This window comes from Pseudopipra pipra, chromosome 8 (assembly GCF_036250125.1).
Source record: "Pseudopipra pipra isolate bDixPip1 chromosome 8, bDixPip1.hap1, whole genome shotgun sequence".
NCBI classification, from domain to species: domain Eukaryota; kingdom Metazoa; phylum Chordata; class Aves; order Passeriformes; family Pipridae; genus Pseudopipra; species Pseudopipra pipra.
The window spans coordinates 17,322,972-17,339,963 of NC_087556.1; the positions used below are offsets into that span (position 1 = coordinate 17,322,972).

The 16,992-nt window shown below is 42.0% G+C and overlaps 2 long non-coding RNA genes across 2 annotated transcripts in view; one reads left to right on the top strand and one right to left on the bottom strand.

Annotated features, from left to right (window-relative positions):
• LOC135417969 (uncharacterized) overlaps positions 1-16,992 on the top strand; it is a 333,771-nt gene that overhangs the window by 23,459 nt on the left and 293,320 nt on the right. The gene's annotated exons all lie outside the window — the stretch shown is intronic.
• Positions 8,014-15,731, bottom strand: LOC135417973 (uncharacterized). Its single transcript, XR_010432286.1, has 3 exons — positions 15,633-15,731; positions 8,963-9,022; positions 8,014-8,201 (listed from the first exon to the last, which is right to left on the bottom strand). It is a non-coding gene; the product is annotated as an uncharacterized LOC135417973 (long non-coding RNA).

Sequence of the window (16,992 nt, forward strand, 5' to 3'; positions counted from 1 at the left end):
TGGGGAACTGTGTGGTTCTGTGTATATGGCAGAGGCAGTGCTGGAGAGAATATAACTGGAATTTGACTGTACACTGCAAAGGCTGTGGTATGGTTGAATAATCAGGAAATATTTTTCCTTCAACTGCTTTTATAGAGATTTTGATTTTTCCCTTCTTACACTTGGTAGCTCAATTACTCAATTTCATTGCATTATAAGAGTACCTGAGCATTTCACCATCTTTCTTTGCTGCTTATTCCTATTTCAGAGATGGGAAAACAAAACACAAAGTTTAGGGGTGGAATCTACAAAAGAGCTTAGAGCTGGCACTTCTAGGTTTCCAGGCAGCTTGTTGCAGTGAAATCCAGACATCTGAGTTAAATATGGGCACATGTAGATGTAGGTACATGGTAATGGGGAGCTGTGTAAGCTAGTGGGTGAGAAGTGCTGAAGAGCAGGGTGGGATGTCTAGTCTGGCAGGTAGGCACTTGCCTCTTGCCTGGAGAGAGAGATACCTGTCTTTATGTATGTATGGTTCATATATATATGTGTATATATATATATGCCCTTGTTTAGTTCTGCGCTCTCTGTATGAATGCAGGACTCAAAACTGGATGCAGGCCATAAATGCTTGGCCTTGGATGTTTCCATGGTGTGGCTTCTTAAATTGCTTTTGGTGACAGTCTTCCGCTTTTTATAAATAATCAAATATTCTGGATGACAAAGCAGTAGACTTGTACTGTAGACCAAAGGCTATGGAAGTTGCAGGACTGAAGGAAGGGCAAACTCACAAAAGATGAGAAATCTCTGCTGAATAGCTATTTACATGCTAAATAGCAGATAACGGGCTCTATGTTTGATCATCTTGCCTCTTCTGCTTGCTAAGCAAGGAGCACCTTGGGAATGAAGGCATGTTCAACTCTACCTGTATCTCAGTGAACACAGTTCACATGCTTTTTGAGTTGGACCTGAAGCTGTTTATTTTTGTTGTTGTGGTGCTAGTCATTGGACTAGATGCTGACTAGTTCTCCAGCTTGACTTTTCTTTTGCTGTGGCTTTTCTCGCTCTGGAATGCAGAACTAACCAGATCTACCTTAGATGAAGTATGAATAGTCTCTATTTGTATTGACTTTGACTACTTTATTTGTTTTCTAGCACTCTCACTATTTCCTGTCATCAGTCTTTCTTTGGTGGCTGGTGTACAAATTGCTGACAGAGAAGAGGCAAATTCAATATTATCAAATCTCTTCTCAGGCCAGCTTTTGCCCCTTTGGCACTGGTTTGCCTGGTAATACCATTGGTCACTCCCAGCAATCCCTTGCCCTTTACTAATAGTCTCCTTCCCCCTCAGCTCTACATTGCTCTTGCTGGTATTAAGTTTTTCTGGCAAATCCCATAAACAATTTTGTGGAGCGCTGATTTTCTGTCACTGCTGCTTATATTTATTTAGCAGCTGGAGGATGGATGGGCTCTCTGTGGTTGAAGGGCCCTCCTGCATGCTTTAGACTCACTTGGATGCTCTCAGTCTGATCTGAGGAGCCACCAGTGTGCCTCTCAGGAACTTAGGAAAGCATCTGCTGAAGGGTTTGTTCCAATTGGGTCAGAGACTTGCTCACAAATTGGTAAAGGAGGAGGAGGGGAGCAAACAGACAGTGAGTAGGTCCAGGTACAGGATAAACTCCTCATCTAGTGCTGCATCATGGATTGTGTTTCCTCTGTACATGAGCCAAGAGGGACCACTTGCTTTACCAGCCTCTTATGTGAGCACTCAACCGACACAAGAGGCTCTACTCCTTTCCCCTTGGGGGGACGCTGGAGGCAAGAGCTCTCAAGGGCTAAAGAAAACAAAACAATGTTTGCTTAGCTGGAGAGCAGAGTGTGCCCTGCGTAAATTGTACCAGGGCCTAAAAGTGCTTCAGAAATGAAGAGCCTCTGAAATTGGCTCCATGAGATAAATGTGAGGCAGGATGATGCCATTTCCTTACCTGATGGGGTGTCCCATTGACTCATTTAAAGTCATATTTGGGTTATTCTGAGCCTCATCTTCAGGAAAAATGACACAAAAGACAAAGTTTTCCCAAGGAAGAAAAGTTCTGATAGTCCTGCTCCTTGTGGACAGCCAACAAAAACTCTACATGTGTATCCCACTTGCAGTACAAGGACTCTAGTCATGGGAAGGAGAAAAAGGAAAATGGTGTTCTCTGTATTGGCATGATACAGCAAGCCAGTGGTGAGGGAGTGGGTCAGATACATTCTTTGCTCCCAACGTCCAGATTCAAATGTTTGAGGAGCGAAAGGTAGTTGCTGAAGGCTGGGATGTTTCAGGTGGGGCAGTTTCTGTTTCTGAGCCCATGTTTCTGTGGCCCCTCTGTGTTAGAGATGTTTTTTTTCTCTCTGGGCTTGACCTGTGGAGAACACAGGTCCTATTTCTAATTCTAGGTGTCTTTGGTTCAGTCACAGGTGTGCAGGCCAAGCTGGCACATTTCCCTCGTAGTTATTGAAGATGAAGTAGCCAGCCTCACATGTATTTTGTACTCTACAGAAACCAAAATTATGAAAATACAGTGTTCCTAGTATAGTAGGATCAAAAGACTGTTTCTTGCCACATAACACCTCCTGTAGCTTTTGTTTCATTTATTACCTATGTACACGGTGTCTCATTATACACAGGTGGATTTTACTTCCACTGTACAGCCCATTGGAGCAGTCAACTCCCAGACCTCTTTCCCCTTTAGGCATCTTTGTGATGCTCTGTATTTCTAGGAGTGCCTTATTTCTCATAATATATGGGTTTTCTCTGGTGAACTTGAAATGTATGTATGCTGGCTGTCAGTTACCGGCATCCTGAGTTACTAGTGATCCTTACAAAAATGGGGATATCAGACTAAGGAGTTCTATGTTTGTGACCTCCTCCCTCCATGACAGCAGGCCTGATACTACAGTAGTATTTCAGTTCTGTTGTGTAGGAAAGCGTGTTATCACACCTCAGTGTTAGATCAATCACCTGATGTTTCCAGCAATTCAATTTGCAGGGTGGTGGGATGTAATAAAAATTATTAGGCTGAAAAAACTCCAAACTTCTTTTTATGCAAGCCTTTTTTTTTTTTTTTTTTTTATGTGTATGTGTTTTTGAAGCCTGCAGTGGATTTTCTGGACTCATGACATGAGTTTTTATTATGCAGTGCATTAGAGCCCTTGTGAAAAATAAAACATGTGATGTGGAAAGCCTCTAGTAAAGAGTGACTCAGGAAAAGGAAAACAAAACCCTTCAGTCTAACGAAAGAACAGACTGTGTGAAAGTAACTTGGTATTTAATTGGAAATTGCAGTCAGTCTGCAGATGAACAGCCTTGCTGGCATCTGCAGGTGGGTGTTTTGCTTATGCTTTACAGTTTTCCTTCCTGCTTGTGCTTGTGAATGTGTTCTGCCTGTCAGCTCAGAGGTGCAGAGATGGCTGCAATTTGTGGCTGTTCTTTTTCCAGAAGTATCAGCAGTTCCCAATATCACATAAATGAGTGTTGTAAAAGTGTGTTAGTAAGAAACACACCCTGCAAAAAATAGCTTACAGTCCAAATGGGTGTGACAGCCCTTGTTTTAGAGATGGAGAGAGCCTTTAGAGGTCATTAGAGATAAGTGATGTGACCAAGATCATGCAGGGCCTTTTGCACTCTAAATTATATCTGGGACTTCTACCTCACAGGTTCAGAGCTCACGAGGGCATTTTAATAGAGAATTTTTAGGAGACACACTGACATACATTCATTCAAGGTAAACGTGATCTGCCATCTTGGGCCAAACCCCAGATTTGCTTTCATCAAGTCTAATTATGATAATGGTTCATTTAACCTCTCTGCCTCCCCCTAACTTTCGCTTTAAAGCAAAGGCACACTGGCTGAGAAACCTTGGACTGCACAGTTCCATTTTTAGCTCTGTCTGACTCATTTAATGATTTGGTCAGGTTAGTTTGTCCTTGACTCAGTTTCCCCACTGTCAAAATGGCACTAATAACACTGTCCTGCTTGTTGAGGAAGGGTTATGAAGATAAATTAGTTTTGGCTGGAGAAGAGTCCTGCAGGGCTAGCAGAATTGGAAGGAGACAAGCGTGCTCTCTGTTGCAAGTATTATCTATCACTTATGTTTCTCACAGCCCTCCTTGACTTTTACTGACTATGTATTCTTTCTCCTCTTGCAAATCACCAACATGTATATTGATCAGCAACATCTCTTGCACAGATTACAGGGCCATCTCTCCATCAACTTCTTTGCTCTCTCAGAGGCAGACGGTTTTACTGTTGAGAGAGCGAAATCCTGGCCTCGACAATGTCAACAAAGCCAGGATGTCATCCCTGGTTTTCCACCACGAGTGCTTCCTCTTCTGTAAAAAGGCTGGCTATGGGGTGGCTACTGCTGTTTCTTTCTAGGGTTCCTCTGAGGAAGAACAATCCCCTCCAAAAAATGCAGAGATGTTTTCAGAGGCAGACAAACAGATGAAGAGTGAAGGGGTGGTTGGAGAGGAAAAAGCCAGCCACACAACAATCTGACTTCTTCTAGAGAGGGTTAAGTACTAAATACCTCTTACTGGGTCACTTAATGATGGATGGTAGTTAGTGGGGGTGGGGTAAAGCTGACTTCCAGCCCTGCATCACTAAACCGTTCATTAGGAAAAACACACACAATGGAAAATGGCAGAGAGGCTCAAGTGTCCAATTTCTCTCTTGAACTCTCTGAACAGGAGGCTCCAGTCAGGGGAATCCCTGCCACCCTTTCTCCCCCTCCTTCTCTGGCAGTTTCTTTATTAATTAACGGAGTTGGCTGGGGACGGAAACGGAGGACAATAATCAACATAGATGGGTCTGCAGACCTATTTTTAATAATGTGCTTTGCATCTGTCCTAATTGGTATGGAAACAGTGACCTGATTGGAACAACCGGGAGCCTCTTGGGGCCTTTCTTTCTTCCTTTCTCTCCCTCTGTTTTCTTTTTTGTTTGGTTGAAGTTTGACTTGGTGGGAGTGGAGGGGCCAGTGGGTAAGAAATATAAAACCTAACCTTAGGGGCTGTTCACAGGCCAGGGAGTGGAGAGGGGTGACGTACTGGGGAGTACGGGATGTGGGGGCAGGGAGGCCTGGATTGGAAAGTTGGGCATAAATGCCTCCAGGACAGAGAATCTAGCTGCCCCGAGGAGCTGAGGCCGAGCATGGGAAGGAAGGGACAGCAGCTCTCTTGGTTTAGTTGATGATGTGGGATGTGGTGGGTTTTTGGGGTGAGACAAGAAAAGCTCAGGGACAAGAGGAGCACCCCAAGAGCCAGCTGAAGGCCGGTCCTTGCCTTGCTGTGTAACAAACATGCATTGCAGTGAGAGAGAGCTCCTGCCTGCAGGAGATTTAAACCTGAAATAGGCAGAGAGGGGAAATGGATTATTTGGTATCAGAAGGTGGCTTAGGAACAAAGGTGGCCCAGAACCCTGATTCCCCCAGTGTCGTGTGAGCTATCTACCAGATCACAGATATAGCTGCCATAATGGCTTAGACAGTGCCCTGAGGAATCCAGAACAAATGCTATGTGTGAACATGCACACAGGGACTATGCCTGTATGGGTAGATGGGACAAAACTTTGAATATAATTGTTGTATGTTCTGTAATGTGGTGATATTTACCTGTTGCAGCTGCTGACATTCTTAGCGTTTGCCTGTTCACACAGGACGCCTGTTGGGGTGGGATTGCAGAGGCTGAGCCCTACTGAGCTAAGTGGCAATGTGTCCCCGTGTTCTCTCAAAACAGATGTGCTGTCTGTCCTGCAGCTGCCTGGGGATGCAGTTGAAACACTGCTTTCTTCTTTCTCTCACCTATTTGAATAGCTGGCAGTAGACTCTTGCAGGCTATGTTTGTCCCCTCTGCCTTCCAGTGTCTTCACATCTCTGGAAAGTAGCTCATGAGCCTTGAGCATTTGGAAGATCACCTTTCTCCATACAGCCATAGTCTCCAGAAGAACTGAATTGCAAGGAAACTAGAAATCTGTTCCCATAGGGAGGATGGAACTTGTGTGCCCAAGCTGAGGAACTTGTCACCCAAGTGACTTGTTACCCAGGGATCATGCTGGGTGTTTTTGGATTGCAGCCTTGATGCCAAATTACTGCCTTGCAACTTCACTTTCTATTAAAAGCTTGTGTGTGCACACACTGTCAAATAATGGGATGAACAAAACAAGACCAAACCCTGAAATTACAATGAAATAAAAGTGATTTTCATATAGACTAGGATAGAAATTGGACATTATTTAAAATAAAGCAAAACAGTCAGGTGGGTGGATGGATGGATGGATGGACAGACAGACGGAAGGATTGGCTCTAACAGACATTGTCCCTAAAGTAGCTCAACATTTCAAAACCTGGCCATTTTATTTTGAGTACTACAGCAATTGTTTTTTCCTGTAAGCCCCAGCTCCTAGAATAAATGATTGTAACTGAGAATCTTAGCTTTCTTTTGAGGAAGCTTGCTGTTCTTATACTGGCTATGTAAAACTTGAAGAAATGGTGTTATTTCCCTCAAAAAGATCAGAATAAGAGGCTGAGAACAAGTTCTCCCACATCTATTGTCTTTAACAATAATAATAAATCTCTGATGCTTTTCTCCAATCTCTGTTCTGTTAATTTGGGCATCCATGGAGATATTGCTAAATTCAGGCTCTGTTTATGGATGGCAAGTCTGGGCATCTGTGGTATATATAACCCTGCTTGTAAAGAGGAAGGAAAGAAAGAAAGAATGGAAATGTGAAATGTAGGGGGGAGCAGGCAGTGAGCTGCTGCCACTGTGATGTGTGAGGAGTTGGCCAGGTCCCATGTAAATCAAGGACAAAGTTGACTAATTTCCTGGGTCGGTCATGGTGAAAATATCACATTTCATGGTTTGTTGCCGATTCATAGAAAAATCCTATTAAAACCGGGCAGATTACTTATACAATTTAAACAAATGATGATCAAAGATTATAACATGTTCTGTGAAGAATGAAAAGGAATAGAAATGAATGTGCATGTGGTGAAATGGGGCCAGGTGGGGTTTTGCATGCAAACTTGCTATTTTAGCACTGTTGGGGGCATTGCGGATGGGGGAGGATGCAGGCAATTCGGGGGTACCCCGACCCTTTTTTGAGCAGGGCTGCTCGGCGCAGAGCATCGCTGCCCGCCCGGCGGGGAGGGGCCGGTCGGGGCCGGGCCCCGCGGGCAGCAGAGGGCGCCGCAGGCCGCGGTTTGAGGCGGAGGAGCCGCCTGGGATCCCGGAGCCAGGGAGGGATGGATGAGGGGATGGAGCCGCGGAGTGCGGGAGGCAGCCCGCTGTCCGCCCGCAGGCAGGTGCGCCGAGCCCGGCGCCGGCTCAGCCCGCGGAGTGCGTGTGCGCTGCCCAGAGCCCAGACCCGCGCCGGCTCTCGGTCCCGTTACTGCACCACGGGCAAGTCGCTCAGGAGGAAAAGCCTAACCTGAAACCCCACAAAGGTTAGGGTGAGAGGCAAAAATGAGTTCTACATCTCAACAAGGCAAGGTTTACACTAGAGGTAAGCCAGACTGTTATTGATCCCTGCATAGGTCTGTCCTCCAATGCCTCATCACAGTGAAGTGTGTTAAACCTTCACAAGACCTTCACAAAGTGTCAAATTCAACAACTGTACACTGAAGAAAAGAATGCAGTGGCATAAACATATGTTTATAATGTGAAGACAAGTGGCTTTGTGAAGTGGTTGCTAAGGTGGAGATGAAATGAGTAAACAGAAATGCGTCTCCAAAGAAAATTACAGAAATTTTGGCAAATACAACAAAATGATTGGCACTGGGAGCAGAAAAAGGCAGGGTTTGGTTTTTTTGTTTGTTGGTTTGGTTTTTAAGGCAGATTTCCATATTTCACTGTGAAATTGCCACAGCAGACAAGGCAGAATTTGGTATTTTCCTGTGCACTGCTGAGCATCCTATCCCAAACAGTAATACACATGAAACCGACTGTAGTGTTTTTCATAGCCTGTGTGGCTTGGAAATTAGGCTTAGATAGTTTCTGACATCACCACTCATTTTTACTTTCTCAGGCTAAACACACTGAAGCAGTATACCACTGATGTTTCTGTCACAAGGCTCGTTTTGCACAGCTGCCTGTCCAAAGTCCTCTTCTGAAGCTTTCCCAAACACTGGTGTGTCTGATAGAATAGGCAAGACTCGATGCTCTTAAAGGTCTTTTCCAACCTAAAAGATTTTATGATAGTGTGAGAATTCAGTTGTGTTTGAAACTTAGGGATGAGGTGTATGGATTTACTGATACTGGCTCTTCTTTTTTTATCTATGAATCCAGAAAAATGTAGCAATAAACTTGTCTCTGCATGGCCTTCAACTCCAGATCCAAACCCTAATGCCATCTATAACCCCAGGGTTCTCCAGAGCCAAGGTAGCCATGGCTTCCTAATAATTCAGCATAACATATTTAAACATTATGACAGCTACCCTTAACTTTTTTTCAAGGACCAGAAAAATAAGTACCAAAACCTCCCATCATGAATCCTGCAACCAATCCAAGCCATAACCTTACTGATCATTGTAACACAGGGATATAATGCTGCCCAGAAATTAAACATGCATTTCAAGCTTATCAGCCTTTTATGTTACCACTGAGGACTTGTGAGAGTTCTGCAATGGAGATATGATGCTGCAGAGCCTCCTGTCCCAAACCATAAATGTTGGCTACTTGCAGTATCATTTATGGCTAAAGAACCTGTTGATCTCTGAACACTGACTATGAAAAATTCAAATCCACTGAGGCAGGCTGCAATCCTGCCGCAGGCTGGACAGAATTCATCAGTAAGCCTGACTGCACGGAACTGTACACTGAATCTTAGTTTTAGTCCTCACTTTATTCCTGGCACGAGTGATGGCCTAGAAATTCAGTTATGTCCAAAAGTTAATCGGAAGATGTTTAAATATGCTGATACTGATTTTGCCACTTATCTTACCTCAAGCAATGATGCCATTCCGGCTCCAGCGTTGATCATGGCTCAGTAACCCCATTCTGTCTGACAATTAAAAATGATACATTTTAATCTACTTATCCCTGAGCAGGTTTGGCAGAATTGAGCAACAAAAATTGTTTAGCAGAGCCTCGTTTCTGGAATGCTAAGTTAGAGCCTAATTGTAATCCTAACTCTGCTTTGACCTCTGCCCAGACACTTGCCATCAGTGGAAAATAAAGAATAAATATTTGACTGTAGCAACACTAACTTTCATCCACTTTTGTCAGTCTTAAAGATTTAGACAATTAATTTACCCCTCTAATCTCTCTTGTTCCAGACTCTATCCCCAACTCTAATCCTACTTTTGATGACAGCTTAGAAACCCAGAATTTGGCATTCTCATCTAGTAGTATTAGACCTTGGCTTTCCTCTACAGGTCTGACAGAGGTCAGTAATAAATTTGGTTCTTCAGATCCTGCTGTCCCTAATTGTAACTCAAATCCCAAACATACTAGCATTATACACTATACTGTCATTGCCACCAGACAATGTGAATCTACTTGTTCTAGCCTTATCTTATTCTGCAGAATTCAGCAAATATCCAGCTCTCTGTCCACATCTCTTTAATCTTGTTCCTAACAAAAATGCCAGACTTTACTACAGACCAAACATTTTTCCCTTGCTTCAAAATGAAGAATAAGACATTTGAGTCTACTGACACCAGAGTGCTGTGTTTGCATGGTCAAGGGAGAGCCTTGCACCTGAGATGTGACCCTACTTAACCCAAGCTGTCTGAGTGTACAGATAATCTGTGTATTCAGTGATTTGACTACAGAGAACTGGAAATTCAGTTTTCTAAAAATAAGTGATTTCACACCTTGAGTGGTGAATAAATAACTTAATTTCTATGTATTCAAGAGGAGTTGATGCTGATTTATGCCAGCTGATAGTTCTGGTCTGGTACATACAGATCTTTACAATAGAAAGTACATAATGCTACTTGAGGCCTAAAGGATCCTTTTACTTTTATAGCAAAGTGTGTGTATAGCCTTGTTGAGTAAAAATTGAGAATAGTCTATGAACAAAATGTGCTGTTGGCTATATCCCGTGCCTCTGCTAGGCTTGTGTATGTTTTATTCTGGCCAGAGGGTGTGAGCTAGCACATGGGAATAGCAGCTGGAGAATAAAGTGGGAGTCATGGTGCTTGGAGGAGTTGAAGGAACAACTGCAAGTATCCCTATTTTTAATTCAATATCAAATATAGTGGCATTGGCATGTCATATTCCAGTGCTGCTGATTACATTTGTGACATGAATGGCCAAAGCAAGGAACTTGGGACATTGGAACTGGATTTTACAGAGGACTCCTACTGTTAATTTTTGTGATTAAATGTAATCTTTCTTGACAAAATGCCACCTGATGTACATGAATTTTGGACCAAAATGCTGAACTAAGAAACTGAATTGGACATTATTTTGCTTGTTCGCTTTTGAGGATTGATGTGACTTCCACTTGGTTTTCAAGTAGGCAGTCAGGCTTGAGTGGGAAAGGCTGTTGGTCACCATCGTGTTTTGGATAAGGCAACCCTGTGAGAAGGTGGTGCTACTTGAGGGTAAAATAAAAGAAAATGCACATTAAAGTTGGAGAGCAAGTGAAAGCCACAGATAACTCTTTTCTTGCCTCATACTACGAATAAGCATCTTCCAACAGGGATGCCTTAGTGTAGCAAAGCAGTCTTCAAAGACTTGTGCTTATGCAGTGCTTAGAGAACGTGATAAGGACCCCTCACTTGATATAGCCAACTTACCACCATGGCTGTTTTGATCCAACATTTTGTAGACTTAGCATCGTGTTCATTTCACGTTAATGGTGAGTAAAGCTGATTAGCTGCTGTTTTAACTGCAGGTAACTCGTCGTTATTGGCAGGAAACATGTTTCATCTGCATAACAGTTTCATGTGAGCAGTGGGGAACATTTTCTATTAGCGTTTGTTGATGTGAAACATGTTTCTTAGTGGAATTATGTTTGCTTGGGACTGGAAGAGAACTTGATTTTCATCCTTAACTCCAACTAGAAAAACTGAATCATGAGAAGGTCCTTTTTGATTCTTTCCCAGCAATGGTATTTTCATGATTACTTTTAATGCATCCAAGATTGGTCTCTATCCTGTTTGGTATACACAGATAGCTACAGAAGCTAGAATCAACCTTCTTAATGCTACCCAAAATATATAAATGTCAGCTGCATACACAGGCTGGGATAAGATGAAGACTAGTTCCAGAGACATCGTGTCATACAGCGGTCCCTGACAGCCATGTTCAGGTGGAGCTTGAGCTCTCTAGGGCCCCAGTGAAGAGGTGAGGCAGGTACAGGTAAGCAGTGTATGTCCTTTTCTAATCCTGGCAATGTCACATTCCTTCTCTTTTCTTATATACCAAGTGGTCCTGTACATACTTTTTTTTATTTTATAATTTTTTATTTACCATAATGGCACCTACCAAAGCTCTATGCAGCCAGGGGCATGAGTTTTGAAACTGAGAGAATAATAAGGCTTGCTTTTTAAGAAATATTTTGCTTCCTTTATTTGCTTATGCTTTCCAGATAGTGAAGCCTAAAGAAGCAATGTTTGGGTCAGTATCTTTCCAAAAATGCTGTCTGCCATATAATAACTAATTACATTGCCAGTGTAGTGCCTGTCATTCTGAAGAATCTCAAAGCACACAGTCATCCTGAATTATGAGAACTAATGCATAATATGACTGTGTCATCAATAAATACCGAGAGACTCTTTTCTTAAGAGATATAGCCTCTGCTGGCCTAGAAGATGGAAGTTGCTTAGGAGTTTGCAATAGAATTACACAAGTGTTTCAGTGAGTAAGCAGAGAAGAATTACCTGTTTGATATAAATCAGAAAAGGAATTTAGGAATATAGTTGCCTTGCAACTTAGTCATTCTAAAGAAAGAGTTTTTGTTTGCCCCAAGCTATAAAAATTATGTAAGGGCATGGCTTCATTATTTATTTGACAGAGGCAGCCTCTTGATTCTTGACAATCCAGGAGTTTAATTGTTTCCAAGTATTCATTTATACTGAGGGATGTCCTTGTGCTTAAGGCCTTGCAGTCACAAAACACAGTCCCAGAGAAGCTTTAAGTCCAAGCATGACTTGGGGAAAAATTTCTGATTTTGCTGACTAGTCAGGGAAACCACTCATTCACTGCTGCAAGCCTCACTTGCCAGCATATATTTGTATTTCTGGAATGCCAAGGATCCATATTACCTATGAAGGGATTGCTGTGCTAGGCAACATACGAATGCAGAACAAACAAAAGATGATTGCATGCTTTAGAGCTCTAGCAGTCTAAGACAGGAGATTATGACCTGGGCAAATGATTATAACTGACACTAGAGAAGCCAGTGCTTCTGCTTCTGATCAAACTTGGCTAAAAATCCCCCAAAGCAACAACCGACAAAAAAACTCCAGAACAAACAAATAAAAAAACCCCAACAAAATCCAAACCAAACCAAAAACAAACAAACAAACAAAAAAACCCCAACCCCCCCCCCCCAAAAAAAAAAAAAAAAACCAAACAAAAAAACTCGGGCCAAAATACTGATCCACTTGACCTATTTGTACAGAGGGAAGAGTTAAAGAACAAAAGCCCATGGAAAAATCTAAAATCATCATCTCTTCAAATGGTCTCAAGTGTATGAGTAGAAAAGAGGAGAGGCAAAACAGCAGAGAGAATCTGAAGCTTGGACTGCCTTGTTTTTCCATAATTTTTCTAAGATATGTTGGAGACTTTTATGCATTAGCACAGTGTTTGGGAATGAATATTTGTTCAGTGAGATATGACTCTCCCATGGCAGAGCAGTGAAATATAGGATATTTTGCTTGTTGGCAGCAGATTTCTGGCTGTCTACGTTTTTATTAGTGCAGGTTTTTCTATATGAGTGTAGCTATTTATCTAGCAAGCAGGGCCAGCAGATAGAAAGTTGAAGAGAGAGCCAGCACAGTTCTAAGCCATGTCAGTAGATAAAAACCCTTAAGGCGAAATATCTACAGGATTGGGCCATGTGCCTGAATTAGGGGAAATGCTGTTATATTTTCCCAGTCACTTCAATATCCTGCAATTCTTGCACTTCCACAAACACAGTTTAATGCAGCTGATACAATGTCGTACTGAGGATGTGTTGCCAGCTGCCAGTGTTCAGTCTTGGACCTTTTAATTCCTGAGCTAGAAGATGGAGCTTTTTAGTAGAGGTTGTAACATGCTGATGGCCTTTGGTATTTTGCCTGTTTACCACCAGAGATGGTCAGACAGTTACCCCAAGGGGCTTTGTACACCAGCATCTGTAGTCTGCTGGTCTGGTCTGACTGCATGGTGACAGTGGGGCCAGGGAATCCAAATAGGCAGCCTGATTATCTGGAATAATAATCTGAGTGTGATTGTCAGGATTAAATCCCACACTGGGGTGCTCTCTGATGGTAGAGGGAATTTTGCTTGATTATAAACTGAATCAGACCTGTGGGACCTGATCTTTTATTCATAACACTTTGCATGTGTGGCAAATGCTCTTGGAGGTAAGCAGATGCATTACTACAGAGGGAAGCAAAGGCTACCAAGTGAAAGAGCAGAGTAAGAAACCAGCAGTAGTATCCTCCTTATTTCTAAGGTGATTCCCTTAACTCTTGATGTTTTGCTTGAATAGCTGCAGAAAACAGAGCAGAAAAGGCAGTCTTTGCTCCCTAGATTCAGAGAGGAGCTGTTAAGATAAAAGACAACAGATGATGAGAATAAGACATGGCTTGGGCAATGTATGGAGGTTGTCTGAAACAGCCGTAAACAAATGGGATGAAGTTTTTTGAAAATGTCATTATAAAGGACCTTGCAGGTGGGCTTTTGGTGGAGACCAGTGAAACAACCCAAGGGCAGCTAAAAGGAGCTCTGTTCCTTCATGAAGGGCAAACCTGGGAGGGGGCACAAGGACATGGATTTGAAGATCCAGCAATTAACAGTGGGTATGGGAGTAGAGGTGGGTAAGAGGCAGGACTTTTTTTTCTTGCCTAAAATAAGAGGTGTTGAGTATAGGTAGCGGTGAAGATCTTGAGAGGGAAGACAAGTAGCTTCTGATTGCTATGTTAAAGAAAGAAAAAGCAGAGAGGTATGAAGGGAGGGCAGGTGTAGTAACATGTAGGCTAGGAAGGTCAACTGTGCAGTAACATAGCAGAAAGGCACAGCAAGTTTCCAGGTCAGAGACATGATGTCTATAAAACTTAGTGGTTATGTGGACTCCATAGTTATATCTATGTCTTGGATCATCTAGAGGCTCTTCCTTCATACTCTGTTTTTAGCTCCTGTTTTAATTTGGTATGACCTGAATATGATGTGCAGCCAAACTACTATGCAAGTCAAACAAGTAGGATCAAAGTGATCTTAAAAGGCCTTTACATAGTTGCATGTAATCCAACTATTTAGTCAGGGATGAAAGTATACCAGTATGGAAGTAAACATGCAGCATCTCAGGATCTACTATGTTTAAATATACTACAGTTTTTAAGCAGCTTCTAGCGTGGTCAGATTATGGCCTCTAGCTGGGATACAGACTGTAGGGGAAGCACTGTTGTTATGCCCAGCTTGGGGAGATACTGGTTTCTGATCAAGTTCACTGGGGCTACCATCTAATGTAACAATAGCAGAACAAGAATAATTTGTAAAGCAGTTTGAAATCATCTAACAGAAATGGTGCAGTTGTACAACTGTATGACTTTGATATTTTGCACTTGTTGTCAGCCTTGATTTCCTTTTACAAACATTATACAACGTTTTCCTTAATGCTGCTACAAATACAGAGCCATTCCTACTAGTCCAGACCACTCTTATGTAGCTTGCCCTATGACAAGTAGGGTTGTTTTGAAGTATGCAGAATTCCAGAAGGAAACAGAAATACCAGCCTTTGTATTGTTGTAATGAAAACAAATAGGTACATATATGAGTCAAATATATAGATGTATTTCTGTAGTTAGTTAGGTGATTTAAAATATCCTTGTGTTTTATAACTGCAATCTGTGTGGTTCACTCCACATGATATGAAATATCAATAAATAGGCTTGTAGCACCTGAAGGTGGTTTATCTTGTATTTTGGTACAGTTCTGTTTTCTCTATATTCCCTATTTTAGGGTTTATTTCTGGAACACAGTTTGTATTGTTTAGAAACTCAGACTTGGATTCTTTAAGAAACAGACCTTTTCTGAAATATCAGGTACCTGATATATATTTATTGACTTCAATCCTGAAAAGATTTTTTTTAATGTGTTTAGTTTGATTTCAGAATAATTGCCTAGACATATAAAATAAATTGCAGGAATAAATCTGTGCAGATCCAGAGCCCTTACTAATCAATACATCTGTTCTTCTGGCTTTGTTTTCTTCATATCTGTTTCCAGAGTTGTAAATACAGAGTATTTTGGTTTGAAATACCCTATGTGAATTCTGCAGTAAAAGGATTTCTCTCGTGAGATTAAGGTTGCAACAATAATGACAATTGCACTATTAATGGGCAAATTTTAAAATGATAGCTTTCATTCATGTCTAAAGCATTTTTGACATCACCTAAGCATTCAAATTCACCTTTCTTTGGGTAGAGTAAAATGCTATATGTATCAGCACATACCAGTCCACAAACAGCGCAGAGTTTTGACAGCAGGCAATAAAAAGTACCAAAGCTAGTGAATCATTCAGAGCTACTTAAGTGGCTGGCTAACATGGTTTGTGCTGGAGTGTGAAGAGTCCAATGCTCTGACATCACGATCCTTGTGCAGAATCCAAGTTCCGTAACCTACAGATGGTCAGGTTTGCCACTGCAGATCATAGCTCATGAGTTTTGTCATGGCTATGTGGAATTGAGGCTTGTGTAGAATGGAGGCTGGTTTTGTGTTTAAGTCACTTAAAGAGGACTCAGTAGGACTGTTCTGTGACCTGGACAAAAATGTATTTATCTCATGGTCATTTTATAATATGGGGCCTTATGCAGGGAATCATGGACTTGGTCCTCATTGAAGTTAGCTTGCTCTTAATGCTGAGCATAGGCATAAGCTCTTTTTGAACAGAAATGAGAATAATCTTGGGCTTACATGACTTTTCTGACTTGGGGTGCATAGCACATGTATCTGTGATGGTTATTTCATTGCTGTTCAAGTGACTCTTAAGCATAAACAGTGAGACACTGTGCCAATCCAATATAGAAGTCCAAGCCAGTCCTCCTTTGTTATCATAGCATTTGCATTCTTGTTCTCAAACTTGTGTGGTTTTGGTTTGCCTTTTTTGGTTGTTTGTTTTTTTCTCTTTATGCAAGATTTTTTCCTGGCTGTTTATGTCCTGTTTTTCTCCATTCTTATTCTAGCAGTTTTTACTAGTCTTGATATCTTGTTTCATGATTTTTTTTCTGTAGTTGTCTGATTCAGAGGGACAGATTTTGTGCACTGTGTCAGGACTGGTGGCAAGTATCCTGCATTCTAGTTTAAGGTTAGAAAGAGAACCCTTTGGTAGTGAGGAAGAACCATGACATTGAAGAGTAATTTCATGTCAGAAGGAAGTGAGGATTCTGTTCACAGCAACGCTAATGTCTAGTAAAGTCAGAGAAATTGTTCTTCATTTATGTAGAGGTCAGAACCTGAGCCTTTACAGGAAGACTTGCTTGGGAAACAAGTCTTTAACTTCAGTTGAGTATCTGAAATGGGAGTTTTGTTCTACTTGAAGCAGTTGTAAGTGAAAGGATGTGAGTGCTTTTGTGGAAATTCTCATGTGGGTGTAGCAGTGACTGTGCAGCCACACCAGTGCCTGCTGAGTCTGAGAGAATATATACATCAGTGTGAGACTGTGATCTGTGAGCTGTGCATAGCTGAGTGTCAGAATGCAGTGGTGAGAGTCAGTGTACCTGCCTGTGTGACACTGAGGGCTGTGAGTACCTATGGGGGGACTTATCCATGTGACTGTGTGTGGTGTGCAATGTGCAAATATTGGCCTGTCTGTGC